Source organism: Cyanistes caeruleus, chromosome Z (genome assembly GCF_971803275.1).
Source record: "Cyanistes caeruleus chromosome Z, bCyaCae1.hap1.1, whole genome shotgun sequence".
Classification (NCBI taxonomy): Eukaryota; Metazoa; Chordata; class Aves; order Passeriformes; family Paridae; genus Cyanistes; species Cyanistes caeruleus.
The window spans coordinates 32,842,892-32,861,808 of NC_141732.1; the positions used below are offsets into that span (position 1 = coordinate 32,842,892).

Genomic DNA, 18,917 nt, shown 5'->3' on the forward strand with positions numbered 1-18,917 from the left:
TTCTATTAAGGAAAATATTTTGTCTGCTGGAAGATGTTTACAATGTAGTTTCTATCATTTGAAGACAGAAAACTTGGCACTGTGCTTCCAGACCAAAACCACATGTTCTCCAAAGACAGAAAAGGTACTACTCAGTTGGAACAAAATAAAGTCAATATTTTCTTTTTCTCATCATCAACATCTGTTTTAATTCCTTTTCCTTGAGAGGTTAGTCTTCATAAAATAAGATGCTGGTTCAGTGCTATAACACATTAAGACAGCGAGGGTAATGGAGTCCAGTACCTCCATTAGTGGAAGCAAATGAAACTGAGATGCTCTGACTTACCAGCCATGAGGATAGTACATGATGTACAGTTGCTAAAATTTTGTAGCTAAGCAATAAATATCTGGCAAGACAACAAGAGACAGCAAGATATCTTTCTAGAGGTCTGCTTCACAAGTTGTCTTGTCTTTCTGTAAGTAAAAATGACTTTGCAAACTTTAAGTTGCATTTAAGTTATAGTCCTATCTTTGTGGTCATAGCTTTAAGTTATGGTCCTAACTCCAGGCTAGGAGCAAAGGGGGGAATTAATTACAACCAAAATCTATAAGAATGGAATATTTAATTAGACTGAAGATCTTTTCAAATGAAAAGTGTAAGCAGACATATAGGTCTGATATAATAGGAGAGAAACGGACACTTCAAAAAAGGAAGGAACATTAGTTTGTAGAACCAGAGCTTGTTGTCCTAAAGAAAGCAGTAAGTTCTTAGAAATAAGAAACACTCCTTTTTTAAGAGTTTAAGTGAGTTCTTAAGAGTTTAAGAGTTTAAGTAAGTTTTTAAAAAACCAGAAACACTCTCTTTTTATATATAAACTTTTACAGTTTATATATCAAGGCCTTTGAAAGAGAAAAGCCAAGCTATTTAGTTCCAGGACATGCAGGCTGCAAAAAAAAAAATAAAATTAGTGACTATTGGTGTTCTAGTCAGGGATAAAGAAATGGACAGGAACAAAAACTATTGTGGTAACGTTGCAACTTCGATGAAGAAATAATTAAAACAAGAGCATAAATTCATGTTTCTTAGCATTACTAAGAGACAGAATTGGATGGTAAAAACAAAAGCCAAAATTTTTCAGTGGCTTGGCATTCAAAAGCTGGGTGGTAAGTATGTTATCCCTAAGGCACTCTGTGGCTGCTGTGTTTCCATGATTTCTTATGCCCTGTACCAGAGTAGCAAAACTCCTGATACGCATTGCAAATCAAATGCTAAAAAGGACAGAGATGTTAAATATTGGTCTACTCTTGGTTATCAGTTTTGTACAAGTGGTGGAAAGTTATATAGCCAACACCTGTGTGACGTTCTCGGGTATATTCTACTTAATGGACAAGATGAATGATGGTTAATGGCCTGACCTCTCTTCACGCTCTGTATATATGGAATAGGAAGTATTAAGAACAGATACTGATAAAATATATTCGGATACTGATAAAAGATACTCAGAGGAACACAGACCATTAGTGCCTTATCAAAGAAAGTATATGTGAAAGAAATTTATAAAAGACAGTACCTACAAGAGACACTTGTAGCTACTACGGAGAGTATACAGATCTATAGAGATGAAGGAGTAGGAGAGAGAAATTACTGTCTCTGGATGTCAAAGAAGTACGAGTAGAATAGATTATTAAACCTGTGTAGGCAAAAATTAACTGGTCTATTTTTGTTTTGTTCACTAAGTTTTAAGTGTCCCACATGAATGTTCAAAACCAAATTGATGTCTAATACCTACTATGGGACTATGTTTTATATTTTTGCAGAGAACAATCATTTTTGGCACCCAGTGTGGGGCTTACAGTTTCAAGATAATGACAGGTTTGGTTAGGGTGTGCTAGATTGAGTTTATGTCTCTTATTGCTGTTTAGTGGTAAATGAGCAAGCTCCTGTGCTTGCCATGGGGCTCACTTCCTTGGCTGTACACTGGACTCCCGTGCTTGTCAGCAGCTGCTTTTTGCTCTCTCCAGTCACTGCAGTGCTATACTGCTGATCACCTCCCTCTGCTGTGCCTGGGAACGTTCTGATAACAGCCACGGCAATGTGCCTGGGCTGGCAGGTGGCCAGGGCACGGCTGCTGTACCCGTGCTGCTGTCCCTGCGATGCTGTACTGAACAGGCTGCAATTCCAGTGTGAATTTCAGCTGAAGGGACTGTGACCGGTGAGTAAGCCCACAGTGGAGCAGGACACCCTGAAATATCTGTGGAAATATCAAAGCATTTGTGGCCATGATTGTGTTTTTGTGGCAATAGGTACTCTGAAATTATTCTGGCTTAATGGTAAATCCATGCTAAAAAAGGCACGCCTGAAAATATCTGTGGCTATGGATGTCCATGCTGCATCAGAAACATAAGCAGCATCAGAGGTGGAGATATGTGCTGGTTTTGCATTAATTGATATTTGGTGAGGAGGGAAGAAGCCATCCATTGAAACTATTTTTCTGAGAGAAGCTGTTAAGAGCTTCCTCTGTGCCCGGCAAAAACCAATAGCTGGCTGGCTCTGAGAATTGACAACCTATTGAACTCTTTAGCAGCTGGGTCCACCTCTGTGAAATTCTTATTTTAAAGACGGGAAAGTCCAGGAAAGCTCTCTTCCTTCCGGCTTTGAAGAGGTAAGTGGGTGTCGGTCAGGCCGGCCCCGCTCCGCCGCGACCTGGTGGGGCCGGGCTGGACCCCGGCGGTGGCTGGGAGGGGGACAGGAGCCTGTGGGCCCTGGCCAAGGCTGGGCCGGGCTGCAGCTGCAGCATCTTGCTGACCCTAAGCCCTGCCCAGCTGCCGACCCGTACTTAGCCAGGGTCCGTCAGGCCCCAGGAGCGGCCCCAGGAGCCTGGCACAGCCTCCCTTCGTCACAGCCTGTGTGGCCCCAGCGGCTGCCGGGCAGAGGGAGGAGAAGCCATCAGCCCGCAGCTGAAACTGAGGGAAGCAGGGGCTGGAGATCAGTCATGCAGCCAGAGCAGCCACCACCCTTGTGGTCAGGCCCCTGGGATCTTGGCACAGCCCCCAGCACAGCCTGAAATCCACCACCGTGACTGCTTCGGCCACTGCCCAGCAGAAACCATCATGACCATCCTCAGGCCCCAGGTGAAGTATTAACTCACAGCACCGATGAAATTTGTGATGATGAAAACATGAATCCTCTCTAAAGTTAAAGGACAGAGTGAAAACACATAGAGGACAACATGAAGACACCAAGGTCACTGAAGAAGGAGTTGAGTCCCAGATGGAAGGAGAATGAGGAGATGCCTTTGTATTGCCCTGAAAGTTCATTTGGTAAGGCCATGGAGATGGACAATGATACACTAGTATATCCCCTTTAATTCATGAGAAAGAATGGGGGGATGGAGCGTTCAAACTAGACATGAACAGAGGCATCCATAATGAAGCAAAGCTGATGTTGAAGTAGCTGTGATCCCCTGAGAAGCTTGAACAGAGAGAGAGAGATATGAGAGTGATGACGACCTCTTGCCCCCAGGGAAAAAAGAAGAAGACCTCTGTTCCCAGAGATGAAGATGATCACAGAGATGAATGAAGAGAACCTTTGCTTTTGAACATCTCGTTCTTAAAACAGTACCTCATAACGTGACATGGCCCATGAACTCAGCTGCGGGAAGGCTGTGAAAATGGGAGGAATTTCACAATTGCAGGTTTTCTGGGTGGCTGCTATTTGTAAATTAAAAAGCCATGAGAGAACTGCTTCTTGTGGAGAAGTCTCCATGGCATGGTGAGAGGAACTCTTGTCCGTACAAGAACTGATAGGCTATTGCAGAGGTGGTAACTGATTGAAAATCCCAGGTTTTGTCTCTACATTTCAGAGGGAAAGAAAGGAGGTTGTGGGGAAGGGAGGAGAAGTGTTCTAACAGTTGTGTTCTGATTCTTATTGTTCTTTTATTTCTGTTAATAGAATTTTTTTAAATCTTTTGAGTTTTGAGCATGTTTTGCCTTCCTCTTAATTCATATCTGTTGGGAAGGTAGAATTAGAAAGAAATTATAAATATGACTTTGTAGCCAGAAAGGCTAAGGAGGAAATACAAATGATAGCACGGTTTGAATAATTCAAAGAAACTGGGCTGGTATGCCAGAACACATTCTTTCCTGCAATAAAACCAAGCTGAGAACCCTCATCCCAGCCTTATAAGGAAAGGTCTGAAGGACCCTGAGATAACTAAAAATATGCAAAAATAGCGATTTCTATAGGTTGTACACAAATGTTACTATATTAGTATACTTAGAAAGATTGGTTAGTAAAGGAATAGAATATTCAAAGGTATAGGTTATATAAGTAGTGGTATAGAAGAGCTCGGTCTCTCTCTTTTTCCGGCTCTCTCACTTCTGTTATGTTCTGTAACTCTCTTTCGTAGAAATCTTAAGTCTTAAACTCATGTATTCGTATCTTACCCTCTTTTGTATTGCTCTCCCTGAGCCCGCCTTGAGCTCTATCTGTTGGCTCATAGCAGGCTCTCTCTCTCTCTCTACCCCACGCCCTGAAATAAACTTCTAACACTTAACTCGATTATAGAGGTCTTTGCCGTGTCTCTGACCGTCCCCAGAAAGCGTCTCCTACAATATCTCATAGCAAGAAATGAGTAAATAATTCTAGTAGGTGCACTGGTGATTTTAGCCAGCACTAAACCCATTATATTATTTGGTGCATTGGCTGGGAAACGTCAATTGTCAAACCTAAAGCACTACACTAAAATGGAGTGTTTTGAACTGAACACCAGGTTTTGAACTGAAACTACCACAAGATAGCAGTGGGTATCTCTTTAAGTTATTATTACAATCCAGGGTTTGACTCACATATTATACAAATTGCTACAACAGGAACAACCTGAATCAGTGGTGGAGAAACCTGGAGAGAACCTGTGCAAGTGCAGCGGTGACCTTACCTGAGCTGGGTTTGGTGCCCAGTAAGTCAACTTGACACCACCTCCCCTGTCCTGAGTGACCATCATAAGAGATGGAGGCTGAAGTCATGGACTAAATTAAATCCAATGGATATTTTGTGGACACTTACGGGAATTTATGAATATTTTATCCATATTTCATGGGACTGGTTCACAGATTAAGGGAATTATATCTGTGTATTCTAACAAAGAATAGGAAAGGGAGTGATGTTTATTGGATAGCTTGGGATACGAGGATGATGTAAGTGGTATAGAATCAGGAGTGAAGAATGTCTTTGTTTTGGCTGAGATAATTTTTTTTCATAGTAGCTAGCATGGATCTAGGGGTTTGATTTGTGCTGGAAACAGTGTTGATAACACAGGATGGTTTCATTATTGATGAGTAGGGATTACACAGAGCCAAGGCCTTTTCTGCTTCTCATCCCACCTCAGCAGTGAAGGGACTGAGAATGCTCAAATTGTTGGGAGGGGACACACAAGGGATGCCTGACCTCAACTGACACAAGGAATATCACAGAATCATGGAATCATTAAGGCTGGAAAAGGCTCTAAGATTGAATCCAAACATTAACCTAGCCATGTCCATATTCATCACTGAAGCACATCCCAGATCCCACATCCATGCTTTTTTTTTTAACACTTGCAGTGATGGTGATTCCAGCACTTCCCTGGGCAGCCTATTCCAATGCCTGGTCACCATTTCAGTGAAGAATAAGTAGGCCCAAAGTGGATCATTCCTGATGTTTGTAGTCATCTTTAGTACCACTCTACAGCTCAAATATCCCAGTAACATACTACTATGACCGTTAATACTGTAGGCTTTGGAAGCATGCAGATACTCTTAAGCTCTCTAATATTCTTTCGTGTTTCACTTCTTTTCTAGATCACTTTTCCATTTACTTTTTGTCAGTAATATAAGGCTTCTGAAGACAATTTCTTTCCTCTTACAGAATAAGACAATTTACAGAGCAGTTAAAATTTCTGATCTTTGCATGTTTATCTTTTCTCTCAACAACCTACATTTATTTAATATAATCTTTAGTCATGCATGCTCCTGTTCATCAACAGTCTTTGGTTCTCACAAGTATTCATATTAATAGCTTTGTAGTTTCAAAACAAGACGTGTATGACTAAGTAGGTTATAGAAAACCACTGCAATGCAATTAGAAGGACAGCAACTACAGCTCCAGTTGAACAATGAGAGTAAGGAAGATTGAAGATATAAATAGATGTTCCAAAGAGCAGGTAGTCATTTATAAAAAAAAAAGATAATTGCATGTGTTCCTTTTCTGTGCAATTAAGGCAAGGTAAGTGTTTTATGTACTGTTTTTTGGTGAATAATAAGGAATCTCATCCAAAGTCATTGTGACTGTGCCCCAGGGAGAAAGCAATATTTTATCAAATCCAGTCTGATATCCTGCAGCAATTTTCAACTTTTGTGCTTTTGTTTGCATTCTTACATGAATCCTTTTTCTCACAACAATTGCAATAACCATACCTTTGTTTTTTCCACTAGTAGCAGTTATTCATGAGTAAGATATCTGGGACACAGTTCTGAGGGTATATAACACATATTCTTATTTCAAAGCAAACGGCTCTTTGAGGTTTTAGCAGTGTAAATGAGTCAGCAAAAAAAAAATTCCGCTGTTTACTCCAAGCTTTAGGATAGCAATGCTGTGTTTTTGCAAGTAAAAGGTACATATCTCTGAATACAATTCAATAACTTGAATTGTTACCGTGTCACAAAAGTAATTCTAAATACATTCTAGAAGATCAAATGGAAAATCTTGAAAAAAGCTTAAGGCAATTACAAAATTTGGAGTAAAAAAATTAATCTACTATGCCCTTTTCTTCACATATAAGGGTGGACAATACATGCAAAATTCTGTGTGCACAGCTTTTATAATTAAACCTAAAAATAGAGAAAAAAATATTTAATGCAAATTATTAATATAACAGCAATAAAGAAAGGAAGAAGGTGAATGTATAGGATTTTTGTTGTGGTTTCTGATAGTTTCCAAAAATATATTTTATCATTCTAGTTTTGAAAGGAAATATTTTGGAATTTCAATGACATTCTATTTCTCTTAAATGGACTTGGGGAAAAAAAAAATGCTTTGAGAGGAAAAGAGTGGAAACTATTCCTTTAAAACAGAAAATCTGAACATGTCACATGGGCAAAAGGAGAATTATTAAAGGAAGTCTAACTCCCTCATGTAACTAATACGCCTGAACACATAAGGACTATTCATCTGAAATTACAATTGCACTCCACAGAGCAAGAAGAAATAAAATTGACCAAAAAATCGTTGAAGTATTTTTGTATCTAGGGGACCAAGAAGTAGTGTACTAAGCAAGAGCTAAGCCTTGAAACCGTAGTTAGGCCACAACATCGGGAAAGAAGAAGTAGAAAATTTAACAAAGCTTATTGAAATGAAAAAGTAATCATTTTGCAGAAAAGTTCTGGCAAAATCATTTGTGAAATGGGATGTCCATAACTGTTTAGCTTTTCAAATGGTGTCAGAACATTTCCCATTTCTAATAAATTCTGTTCTTCTCCAGGAAGAAACTCCTTATCCTAGGTGACAAAATGATGGGGAAATACTTAAGTATCAATATGGGAGCCACTGAAAAACTGCACCAATATTCCTAGTCATTTCTGTGTTTCTTCAGATTCTTGAGGGAATTTGATCCAGATTCTTTCAGTCCTACAATTCAATTTACTTTTTCAATCAACATGTTGTCTTAGATAAAAAGGATTTGAAACATCTACTCTTTAAAGATCTTGATTCTGTAGCCCAAGAGTTTGTCTCACAAACTAAGAAAACTGTCTGATCTGAATAGATGTGTGTATATTGGATTACAAAATCTATTTGACATTTTTAAAGTTTGTCTGTAAATGTTTACTCAAGTAATTTTGCCTACTGTGAGTCTGAACATCAATTCTAACAGCCTATGCTGGCATGCTTGTAATGTCCAACTGAACTTAGCACTCATAAGGTTTTCATACCATCCACATTGTCAGCAATGGCAATTTAGCAGCATTAAAGATCAAGACACTGAGTTTTCCTAAAACCATAAATGGCATTTCCTAGGAAAAAATTAACTTTAAAATGCCCAAAAGACTCCACTCCAACAGTTTTCATAAAAGCATTACCTATTCATCATTCTGCCACCTAACAGTGTGCTTCTTGTTTGCAAGTAGATACCTTCTAAATCTGCAGGAATTTCTAATATGTATAGCAATAATGAGGATGATAGCATAAAAATCTGGATGACATAGATGAGTCATGAAGAACAGTATACTATCAAGCACAGATGGTAAATTTCTGAAATATTCCAAGACTCTTAAGGATCTACAGTTCTCAAAGTAAAAGAAAGGATAAAAAAATTATGTAAACATCGTGCACCTACAGCTTAATAGCCAGTTTTCAGAAGTTGAAAGGAGCACTTACTAACAACCCTTTCTACAGTAGGAAAAAGACAAAGTATTTCATTTGGACAGTTTGTTTCTTTCTCTATTTTAAGTAGATTTTTACCTTCCTGTAAAAATATTTTTCTATGAAGCTATTAAAATGGGCCCATTACTCCTGTCAACATGACTCCAATCATATGCAGAATTAAAGAAATTATTTACTTCAGATTTCTGTTTGATTGATTGTTGTGAAATGCTATGTTAGAACAACAAGTCACACATTTTCATAAATGTCAGTTTTGTGTTTAAGTCAAGGCTGTTCCAGATTATTTCTCCCACACAGTATTTCAATTTTTAAGAATCACTGTTGTGGGTAAACCCCAGAGGGCATCTAAGCACCCCAAAGCCACTCAGTCATGCGTCCCTCCGTACTCAATAAATTAAGAAAAAGGAAAGGAAGTAATTCAATATAAAATAAACAAACTAGCATGTTCTGAAGAAAATAAATTCTACATTATCAACAAAATTCTGTTATGAAGAAAAATAACTCTTTGCTAACTAGGTCCAGTACAGTGTTACAATCAGGTATTAAGTCATTAATTCCTCTACCTGACCTTGCATGATGGGGGAAAGATTTTTCTGGTGCAGGACAAAAATTACCACTGTGTAAAATTTTACCAGCATAAAGAAAATATAACAGTCTCAATAAAAAAAATATATTGTGCAACAAAAGCTACTGAATAAAATACATACTTTTTTTCTTACTTACTCATTTAATATATATTTTATGCCATCATATGACAGAGTATTCCTGTTGTGAGGTGGGGGTCAGGTGCCTTAGCTGTGTCCCCTACCACCTTCCAATGTCTTTCCAGCCTGTTTTTTCCGGGTGGAGAGCATGGAAAAATAAAATCTCAACACTGTGCGTGCACAATCCACCAATAACAAATACTTCATTTTGTTATGAGCACTGTTTCAGTCACAAAACCAAACTGCAGCACCATACAGGCTGCTATGACAAAAATCAGCTCTATCCCAGCCAGGTACAATTGAGATTTGAACAAAAAATAAAATCTTAAGAAAAGTCCACATGATTTTATGATATGTATGTACTTAAGATTATACATCCACATCAAAGTGCCCTTGACATTAAAAGACATTACTCTCAAATAGGGATTAATTTTGCAAGGTCTGCTATAAACATTACAGCAATGAGTTGCCCCTAGCAACCATGTGTCTTCTAGGTTATCATCCTAATAGTGCAGTACAAAGAAAGAAAAAAATCCATGCCAGAAAGCCACATCTTCATGAAGAGGGAAGACCATCACTGAACTGAAGTTTTAAACTTGTAGTGACTTTCTTTCTACCATATTGTTTGTGTGCTGCCATGCCTTTTAACTTTAAACAAATACAAAAACTGGCACCACTTTGCCCTTTTCTTTACATATAAGGCTTCAGTCCTAAATATTTCTTATTATTAAAAATAGGGGAAAACATATTAATTGAAAATTGATAATATAATTATTGTCATTTAAACTCCTTCATCATCAGGTACTTCACATGTCTTGTATTATGAAGATTTTTTCTAGTGAGAAACAACATCCTCAGTACTTTCAGGAGATATTATTCAAATTAGCGTGAATGTTTTGTGGCATTAGGACTCGTATGGAATTATTGGTGCCATGCTAATAAGTAATTTTCTTTTTCTTTTTATCCCCAGTTATTAAAAACATTGCTACCATAAAGACCTTCAATATCTTTGCAAAACTAATGTGCTTGAACAAAATAGCCAGAAAAATCTAAGTAGAAAAAAAATTTAAAAATAGGAGTATTGAACATTGTTCTGTTTCCAGATGCTCTGTTTAAGCTATCACAGATTTTGTAAACTTTAGAGTGCTTGTTATGGCTTGTGGCTGGGTGAACTTAAATTGCTTCAATGAATGATTTAATCATGAGAAGATATATTAAACTTACATTATTAAACTCACATAGAGAAATAAGTACAGGTAGAAAAGTCCATTCAGAAACTATGGACTTCTCCAAAGAAAGAAACCTACAGATCTCCAAAGAAAGGTCTACTTCTTAGTATTCATTTCTAAGTTATTTGTATAATTGTATTCAAAAGAGAGTTTTTTGAATATTAAGTAGGTTTTTTATAAAATTTTGGATGAGGGGGTCACAATCTTGATCCAAATAAATCCAGCAGTGCTTTCATGGGTAAAAAGCTATAATTTCTATGTTTTAAACCAGCAGCAAGACCTTGAACAGAACTGTGTCAAGGAGCTGACATAAGAAAAGCTTGTTTTGAACAGTGCAATGCCTTTGCAAGCCTGCATTATATTAAAATCAAAAGTATTTTTAGTACTTCAGATTCACACTATGATTAAATAATATCCAGACCTGAGTATTAATAATACATGAGAAATCTTAGATGGGATTCTCTGCTTTGAAGTATATTTATATGCGCCACCCCCACAGTAGCTATGCTATACTTTAGTTTCTCAGTGGGTAACATATCCTTTTAACATCTGAAAAAGAGACATTTCAAATGCTGGATTTTTGGTAGGTTTTTCCCTTTATATATTGGCATTTGTGCTCATAAAAGGTAACTATTTCTTTTCAAATACAAGAATGGCAATTCTCCAAAAGAGATGTTTCTTGACATATGCTTGTCAGTAAAGTTCAGTCTTTAAGTCTTGAACAACATGACAGTTTTTTTTTCTTTTTTCTTTTAATCACAATAAAGGTGAAAAAGTTATCTCTCTTAAAACTGACAAGATCTTGGAGTGAGACACCCATACTGTAATAACACTATTATGTCACTATTCATTATAATAGCACAGTATCTTTGATCGCCTTTAACGCTGCCTTTGACTGCACTCTGTTTTTATGAAATGTGATCTTCTTACATAGAAAAAAAATTGTTCAAAAGTATATCCTGAATAATAAAAAAAAAAAAGAAATACCATAATTTTGCAAAACTGTCATGCAGCTCCTGCTTTTATTCCCACTACAATCCCATTATTTCTGTAGACTTTTCCTAAACATTTGATCTCTTTCCTTCCAAGACCAATACTTTTACAGTATATCTTATCTGTTCTGGAAATGAGTCCAAAAAAAAAGCCAATACAAATTATAAAAATAATAGTTATTTCTGCATAGGAGAGCTTGTGTCTAACATTTCTTCACTAAGGGAAGGTCTGTTTATTAACTACCTCCCAAGAAAATTATACTTTTTCTGTGAGCGTATTATACCCTTCTGCCTCCAATCAGTGATCAAATTAAATAAATTATTCTAAACCATAATCTTCAGATATTACTTACGCTTTTTCACTACAGCTAAAGGGTCAACAATACCAGGTATGCTACTAATACATGAGATGTATGGAAGCTGTGGTGATCAGCTCCAGAAGAAATTATAATAGTGAAGAAAAATACTAAGAGAAAACAGAAAAGCAAGCAAAGTAAACAAAATCCCAAAAAATCCAAGTGTCCTGCTGACTCTGGACATGCCTTTGACAGTGACCATATGAACAAATGGAATGCACAAGCACCTCGATAAGACCAAGTACAGTGACACAGTCAAGTTCAAATCCAAATAACGTTTTTGTCCTTCATTTAATACAGTCACTATGATTTTAATTTTGTATTTTGACAATAGATTTTTACACAAAAGCTTATACATTTAGTATCTTTTAAATATGTATGCGAATAAATTTATCATCTCTACTGACATTTATTGCAGTCAAAAGTCATGAATTTCTAGAAGGCCTCTAGCTAAGGACTCAGCTTTTTCCCAAAGGAAAAAGAAAAAAAAGTAAAAGCTCGGTTAATTACTGACATATTTTCCACTGTGTTTCCATTGGGTAGTAATTTAAGAAATAATATTTTCAAGAAAAACAAAAATTGATTCACATCACTACAAAAAAGGAAATCCATGATGGAAATTTAAAGGTAAGGCATTGAGTAATTTAAGACAAACATTGATTTTTTTTATTTTTTTTAAGCAGGTTTAAGGACTATGACTTATTTTTTTTTCCATTATTTTTCTCCACTTTCTTTCCTTTTCTTTTCTCACTTTCTCTCTTCATTTGTCCTAAATCTGTCCTAAACAGAGTATCATTGATAATTTGTTCTGTATTACTCATTTACCAGAGTATCCTTTACGCTTCTCTATTTGCATTTCTAATTATTTTCTGGCTGATGTCTTTTTGTCCCAAAAGAGTAGAGAACTGCAGATGTTGATGATAATACTTAACTTTAGTGTAATTCATGTTTTACTGTTCTGTAGAGGTTAGGGAACAGATGTTGAGAGTTGTTACGATAGCCTAGGTACTTTATTAATTATTGTGCTTAATAAAAAATGAACTATACGAAAATAATCTCCTGTTTCTTTAGGGGGTAGTCAGTGCACTAGTATATCTTCTGCTAGTGAGGCATACACAGATGCTCACTGGAGACATGCAGCTCTATTTACTTTCACTAAGCAGCAAAATGCGTTTTTCAGTGCAAAAATCCAATCCAATTCATCACAAAATTGATGAATACTAACAATTCTGTTATTGCACAATTTACTGGGACTTGATTAATTTCCTCCTGGACAGACCTGTTAAACTATTTCTATCCCAAGCTTCCTTTGAACAAATACTTATAATCCTATTTCTGAAACAGCATGGATTGGTTGTGCTGAATATTCACAAAAGGTTATAAAAGGTATCTCTCCTGAAACCATAGTGCTTTGTAAACTATTTCAAGAATACCTGCTAGTTTGTCATCCATCTGCCTGAATCCAGCAAGGGTTTTAGATTTTTTTATCCCATTGGAAGGATGGAAGTGGACACATTTTAATAAAAATGTGCAAGAAGACCTGGTATCTGAGTCAGGACTAAAGCTTAGGAGTATTTGAATTTGTAACTACTGATAAAACGTGACTTGTATTAAGTAATTTTTCTTCTCTAGAGAAGCCTCACAAATCACAGAGGTTTTTCCTCTCTACATGGTACTGACTGCACAATGCAGAAAACTTTCAAACAACTGTTCATGATAACCTGTGTATATCCAAGCAGTTCATCTGCCTGTGGGCTTTGCATCTGAGAGCACTTCAAAAATCTCCAGTAACAGATGCTAAGGAAACCTAATAGCTCTAAAATTGTACAAAATATTACCATATTATCCCCATGAGATAGCTAAATATTCCAGTTATTTTGACACTGCTGATGCTCAAAGTCTCAGGATCCATACATTTAATTTCTGCATATGATTTTTCCTGTCTTTCATATCTGTGGTGAGTTTAGCACTGGCTAAAATTGTCAGTGCACCTACTAGTATTATTTACTCATTTCCTGCTGTGAGATATGAATTAGGAGGAGGGCGAAGCAGGCTCAAAACTTTAAAGGTATAAAGAAAACTTTATTAACAGAACTAAAAGAATAATAAGAATCAGAGTAAAACCTTGAGAACACTTCTCCTCCCCCCTCTACAACATATTTTCTTTCCTACTGACAACATAGACAAAAGCTGGGATTTTCAATCAGCTACCACCTCCAAATCTTTAATCAGTTCTTTTTGGAAGAGGAGTTTCTCTTGCCATCCCATGGAGACTTCTCCACAAGAAACAGTTCCCTCGTGGCTTCAATGTCACAGCAAATCAGCTGCCTGGCAAAGGAAAATGTTCACAGCATGAATGTCCTTCCCATGCCTTGCAGCTTTCCCAAAGCTGCTTTCATGGTCCATGTCAATTTATGGGGTACTGTTTTAAGGTTGAACTCTTCTAGCATAAAAAACCAAAAGTTTTCTTATTTTATCTCTGGGAACAGAGGCTTTTCTTTATCTATAGAGCAAAGTTTCTCATCTCTCTCTGTTCAACCTTCTCATTGGATTCCAGTTTTTCAGCATCCACACTCTCCAGCACAAGTGCCCTTTTCTCATGGGCTGTGGGTAAATGCCGCATCCCCCCCATGAGCTTCATGAATTACAAGGGAAAACCAAAGTCTGATATGTCAAAAATATAGCATATCACCATAGCCTTACAAAAAGAATTTCAGCCCAAGACTAATGCATCTCCTCAATATCCTCCTAACTAGAATTTGACTCCTTCTTTACTGACCTTAGTGTCTTATATTGTTTTCTCTACATGTCTTCACTGTTCCCTTTTCCTGATTGGGGAGAGAATTGATGTTCATTTGTTATCAAGCTTTATCAATTTAAACAGTTTTTACAGAGTTCTGCAGTACTGAAAGGTGGATCCTCTCCAGGCTGTGCATGGCAGGGATCACTCGCTGTGCCTCTCACTGCTGGTCACTTGGTCTCTGCTGACACCGCGTGAGTCGTGCCGGCCTCCAGCTGCACTCTGCACTTTTCTTCATGAGGAGCACTGAAAACAAGAAGAGCTGGTGTTGCCGGTTTTACCTTTCTCTGCACACCATGGCTGGCTCAGAGTGTTTAAACAAGGTTCATTGTGAGCCATGCTGAGGCAGCAGCAGCCGTGCGCCATTGCCCCGGTTGCACGGGTTTTTAGGCCCTGCAGTCCCAGCCATGGGGCTGCTCCCGGGCCGGGTGATGGCAGCCACTCCCGGCCCCCAGCTGCTCCCAGCCTCGGGGCTGCTCACAGCGACAACAGAGCCTCTGGCTGGCACGGCCCGGCAGTGCTGCTGGGAAAAGGACCGGTGAGCTCTGCCGGGAAGGGGTCCGGCCCTGCGGGGAAGGGCCCCCAGCAGCCCGTCAGGACAGGAACCGGTGGATGCCCCAGTGAGGGGCTCGGCAGCCCGTTCCCCTCCCCTCCCCTCAGCGGATCCGCCCAGCCCAGCCTCGCAGGCCGCGCAGGGCCAGGGCAGCCAATTGCCTCTTCGAAAACTGGAAGCCAAGAGATTTCCCAGGCTTACCCACCTTTAAAATGTGAATCTATCTCACAGAGCTGGATCTAGCTTCTAAATGGTTCAATAGGTTGTCTATTCTCAAAGCCAGCCAGGTATTGGTTTCTGCCCAGCACAGAGGAAGCTCTTAGCAGCTTCTTTCAGAAAAATCATTTCCGTGGGTAGCTTCTTCCCTCCTCACCAAATATCAATTAATGCAAAACCAGCACAACATCCCAGAGAGTGGGAGAGGGATTATGTGGTGGGCAAGAGGGTTTAAATGCAGAAGATAGTCCTTTGCTGCCAGTGTCTGGTGGCTTCAACCAGCATAGTCTGATACAGTCCCTTGGGAATTTGTGCACAGCAGTGCTACATGACCATAAGTGGACTACACTTTCCACAAGTATAAAAAACTTCACAAAGCATACTACAATAAAAACTTCAAACCTCATTGAACAGAAATCTCATGCCACATAAAATACTACTCTTCAAAAGACCATGGTTCTGTCCTCATGGTATAACACAAGAGAAATACTGACATGTTTGTGGGTCTTAAACACTTATTTTGTCTATTTATTACTGAGTTCATCAAACGGCAAACTTTGTTGTATATAAAACACTGCTTAGTTTACAGTCTTATACACTAACTGAAATGCACCCTAAAAGCCCCAGAAGAACATGATTCTGGTTTTAGGACTGATTTAGATAATAGTTTTCTCTCTAGTTCCTGTAACCTTCAGAAATTATTTCTTCAATAAATAAAAAAAATAATATTTTATAGAACCTACTTTTCTGGATAATAAATTTGTTTTCAGCCAAACCCAAGCTGTTTCCATTTGTGGAGACTACTGATCCATATGGTCTTCATATCCAACTCCATCCCCCTGTCCCCTCCGCCTTGTAAATATCCATGAAAAGGGACAAATGCAAGGTTTTCTTTTTCCCAGGCCTGAAGTATACCATCATTCATTCCATAACTGACATACAAATTACATTGCTTATCATTGTAAGTGCTACTTAAAAAGTAAAGTCCTCCTAGTTATCATGGTTAAAATATATATTTGCCTTTTGTACTGTGTATTTTGCAGGTACATCCTTCATGTTGTATTCCTTTTAATACTGAGTTCTCTCCCTACACCCACACATCTGCACACACTCACATATGTACACACATTATTGCACCACACAGCACACACTCCTCCTCAACTTCTGAAGTACAATCAGTATAGAAATATTAGCATGATTCTTTTTTCCTTAATGCAACAACTAAGCAAAAAATGTTCAGTCTTAAGTTGGTCCACAAACCTTTATATAATTCTGTGTCTGAGAGGATGACCTTCTTCTATTAGTGTTGCACATAATATAAATTCCTCAGTCAGAGACAGAAGAGAAAGAAGGCATTTGAGTATTTTAAATCAGTACCAGACAAGACACAGATAACTAAGAAACCTGACAACAGGAAGAATCTTTTCATCAAAGAGCCACCAGTCTATAAAGGTCAAGAAGAGTAGAAGCCATTACTGACCAATCTTGTCTACATGGTCCTTCTTGGAGGGAACAAATTGAAAACAGATGTGAATGTGATTAACAGGAATGTCTGGGCCTGCAGGGATGACAAGGGATGCCTGTGTGAACTACAGCCTTCTGCTTTATAGACAAGCAAAAAGACTGAGAAAGCTGGTGGATACTACATTAATGACTATTCACAAACATCTTTGAAGCATCATTTTTGACCAGAAGGAATGCTTGAGGACTGGAATTAAAAAATTGTCACCCCAGCCTTCAAAAATGGGAAGAAGGACCTAAGGCACTACTGGTCTGTCATCCTCCCCTTCATTTCCTGTAAAGGTGATGGAGTGCCTCATTCTGGAGGCAATTTTTATCCACAGAGCTGGCAAGAAGGTGGTCAGTAGTCAACACAGATTCAATAAAGATAAATCACACTTGACCAACCTGATTGTCTCCTATGATGAAACAAATGACAGAGTAGATGCAGTAAAGCTTTTGACATTTTCTCTCACAGATTCCTCATAGGCAAACTCAGGAGGTATGGGCTGGATGAGTGCACAGTGGGAACTGAGGCTGAATAAGGGTCAAAATCTGTGACACAGGGTCAGGTTGGAAGTTTGTCACTGGTACCGTCCCCCAAGGTTCCATACTGGGCCCACATTGTTTGCCCTATCCATCAGTGCCTTGGGTGGAGGGCAGATGCTTCCTTAGCAGGTTCACCAATGACCCAAAGCTGGGAGGAGTGGCCCAGAGGGCTCTGCAGCCCTTCAGAATGGCCTCAACTCTAAGGAGTTGGACAGAGAAGAATCTTCTGAAATTTAGCCAAGGCAAAGTCCTGCAAGTCCTGCACTTGGGGAGGAACAACACCAAGTACCAGCACAGGCTGGGGTGACGTGCTGGGAAGCAGCTCTGCGGAGGAGGACCTGGGGATCCTGGTGAACCACAAGCTGTCCAGGAGCCAGCAGTGTGCCCTGGGTCCATTAGGAAAAGCATTGCCAGCAGGTCAAGGGAGGTGGTCCTGCTTCTTTTGCCAGCCCTGGTGAGGCTGCATTTGGAGTTTTGTATTCTGGGCTCCTCAGTACAAGAGAGGTATGGGACTCTTGGAATGGGGCCTCTGAAGTGCCATAAAAATGATTAGGGGACTGGAGCATCTCTATTATGTGAAGAGACTGAGAGAGATGGGCCTGTTCAGCCTAGAGAAAAGACGACTGAGAGGGGACCTGGTTAGTTATAAGTATTTGAAAGGAGGGTGTCAAGGGGGATGGAGCAGGCTCTTCTTGGTGATGCCAAGCAATAGAAAAAGAGGCAATGGGCAGTAAATGATGCACAGGAATTTCTGCCTGGACAGAGTGGAGAGTTGTGGACTCTCCCTCACTGGAGGTATTTAGGAACCCTCTGGACAAAATCTTTATCTAATGTGCTCTAGGATGATCGCACTTGGGCAGAGCAGGGAGGTTGGATCAGATGACTCACTGTGGTCCATCTAGTTCACCAATTCCTACCTGGACCATTCTATGATTTTGTGAGAGGCACAATTATCAACTGGTGTTAGCTAAGCAGTGTTCAATTTGCCATGTGGATTCCTGGGCTGATTTGTTCCTAGCTAGCTATAATCTGAAGGAACATGTAGCTGGATGAACATGAGCTAGACAAACACAGATTTAGTAATAACTATTATCCTTCAAAACTAAATATTGCTTACCAGCTCTTTGGAAAAAAACTAAACTGGAGCATCTCTGTCATTTTGTTTATTCTGATTTATTTTTGGTTTTGATAATCTAGTATTTCAATGCAAACTTTTTTTCCTTCCACCATTTATTTCTGACATAAAATAAATCTTAAGTGTTTCTGAAAACTAAAGTGAGACCAGAAGTTGGAATCAAAGCCCCGTAGAAACACAGTACTCTTGTTATAAGTGAAAAAAAATGTGATTTTCTTAGGGAAAAAAAAAAGAGTTTTGCTTTGTCCTCTAGTTCACAGAGTCAGACTTAAATTTGTACTTATTTGCTCAAAGTTTAGACATAATTTCAGGTTCCCTACTGCACTTAATATATTTTTGTATATAGTAACTTTTGGGAACTTAACTGTTGTGAGATATAAGATAAAATGGCTTTTGACTCAAATCTGTCAAAAAAAAAAGTTTTTAAAGTTTTCTAGTATTATTTTTGAAGTAAACTGGAGGGTCATGAATCACTGCAGTACCACTGA

The 18,917-nt window shown here is 38.6% G+C and overlaps 2 long non-coding RNA genes across 2 annotated transcripts; both read right to left on the reverse strand.

The window, feature by feature from the left end:
* Nucleotides 1-1,781: 1,781 nt before the first annotated feature.
* LOC147648324 (uncharacterized) lies at nucleotides 1,782-8,966 on the reverse strand. Its single transcript, XR_015280508.1, has 2 exons — nucleotides 4,592-8,966; nucleotides 1,782-3,987 (listed from the first exon to the last, which is right to left on the reverse strand). It is a non-coding gene; the product is annotated as an uncharacterized LOC147648324 (long non-coding RNA).
* Nucleotides 8,967-12,413: 3,447 nt separating this feature from the next.
* On the reverse strand, nucleotides 12,414-15,050 carry LOC147648325 (uncharacterized). The gene is made up of 2 exons (XR_015280507.1): nucleotides 14,456-15,050; nucleotides 12,414-14,004 (listed from the first exon to the last, which is right to left on the reverse strand). It is a non-coding gene; the product is annotated as an uncharacterized LOC147648325 (long non-coding RNA).
* Between the last annotated feature and the right edge of the window lie 3,867 nt (nucleotides 15,051-18,917).